This window comes from Coregonus clupeaformis, unplaced genomic scaffold, assembly GCF_020615455.1.
Source record: "Coregonus clupeaformis isolate EN_2021a unplaced genomic scaffold, ASM2061545v1 scaf1354, whole genome shotgun sequence".
NCBI classification, from domain to species: Eukaryota; Metazoa; Chordata; class Actinopteri; order Salmoniformes; family Salmonidae; genus Coregonus; species Coregonus clupeaformis.
This window is the reverse complement of record NW_025534808.1, coordinates 37501-39243: the sequence shown is the minus strand read 5'-3', so window position 1 is coordinate 39243 and position 1743 is coordinate 37501.

Below are 1743 nucleotides of genomic sequence, written 5' to 3'. Positions count from 1 at the left end.
ATAATTCCAAAGGAAGTGACGTAATTAGTTACTATATCAATCTAATGACAGGGAAATCAATCTAATGACGTGATCGATGTATAACAACAATGTTTAATTTTGAACACTTGCTTGTGAACACACATGGTCCCTTTTGTTGACTTGGAGGCTGTGTTGACTGCTGTGAGTAAGAACATGGTGACATGTTGAGTTGAGACACTTTGACAGCTCAGGATGGAGTTGTCTACAGAGGGAAACTAGATGGTGGGACTGTTGATGACATTTTGAAGGTGAACGGCTGTCTCCAGACCCTCAACAATTAAGACCATTTCTTGGAAAGTAGACTGAAGAGAAACGGTTACCATCTAGAGAGCAACATTCTAGCACATCCCAGTCCCTCTGACTAAGCACCCCTTAGAGGGACACAACACTGGGCAGACATATGTCATGAGTCTATGTCTCTGTCTTGTCTTTCAACAGCCCACTGATGAAGTCCCAACTTCCCTCTCGATGTTCCTCAACGTTCCCCGTCCCCTCGGAATACCCGGACCGTTGGAATACCCAGAACTCAGTGCCTGGAATCTCTAACGCCTCAGGATAAACAGACATACAGTAAAAGAGAGAGGGGAGGAGAGGAGGAGAGAGGAGGAGAGGAGGAGAGGAGGAGAGGAGGAGAGGGAGGAGAGGAGGAGAGGAGGAGAGGGAGGAGAGGAGGAGAGAGGAGGAGAGGAGGAGAGGAGGAGGAGAGGAGGAGGGAGGAGAGAGGAGGAGGAGAGGAGGAGAGGAGGAGAGAGGAGGAGAGGAGGAGAGAGGAGGAGAGGAGGAGAGGAGGAGAGAGAAGGAGAGGAGGAGAGGAGGAGCGAGAAGGAGAGGAGGAGTGAGAAGGAGAGGAGGAGAGAGGAGGAGAGGAGGAGATGAGGAGTGAGAAGGAGAGGAGGAGAGGAGGAGAGAGAAGGAGAGGAGGAGAGGAGGAGAGAGGAGGAGAGGAGGAGCGAGAAGGAGAGGAGGAGTGAGAAGGAGAGGAGGAGAGAGGAGGAGAGGAGGAGATGAGGAGCGAGAAGGAGAGGAGGAGAGGAGGAGAGAGAAGGAGAGGAGGAGAGGAGGAGAGAGGAGGAGAGGAGGAGAGAGAAGGAGAGGAGGAGAGGAGGAGCGAGAAGGAGAGGAGGAGTGAGAAGGAGAGGAGGAGAGAGGAGGAGAGGAGGAGATGAGGAGCGAGAAGGAGAGGAGGAGAGGAGGAGAGAGAAGGAGAGGAGGAGAGGAGGAGAGGAGGAGAGAGGAGGAGAGGAGGAGAGAGAAGGAGAGGAGGAGAGGAGGAGCGAGGAGGAGAGAGAAGGAGAGGAGGAGAGGAGGAGCGAGAAGGAGAGGAGGAGTGAGAAGGAGAGGAGGAGAGAGGAGGAGATGAGGAGCGAGAAGGAGAGGAGGAGAGAGAAGGAGAGGAGGAGAGGAGGAGAGGAGGAGAGAGAAGGAGAGGAGGAGAGGAGAGAGAAGATGAGAGGAGGAGAGAGAGGAGAGAGGAGAGAGAAGAGGAGAGAGTAGGAGAGGAGAGAGGAGAGGAGGAGAGGAGGAGAGGAGGAGAGAGGAGAGGAGGAGAGGAGAAGAGAGGAGGAGAGGAGGAGCGAGAAGGAGAGGAGGAGAGGAGGAGAGGAGAGAGAAGATGAGAGGAGGAGAGAGAGGAGAGAGGAAAGAGAAGAGGAGAGAGTAGTAGAGGAGCGAGAAGGAGAGGAGGAGAGGAGGAGTGGAGGAAAGGAGGAGAGGAGGAGAGGA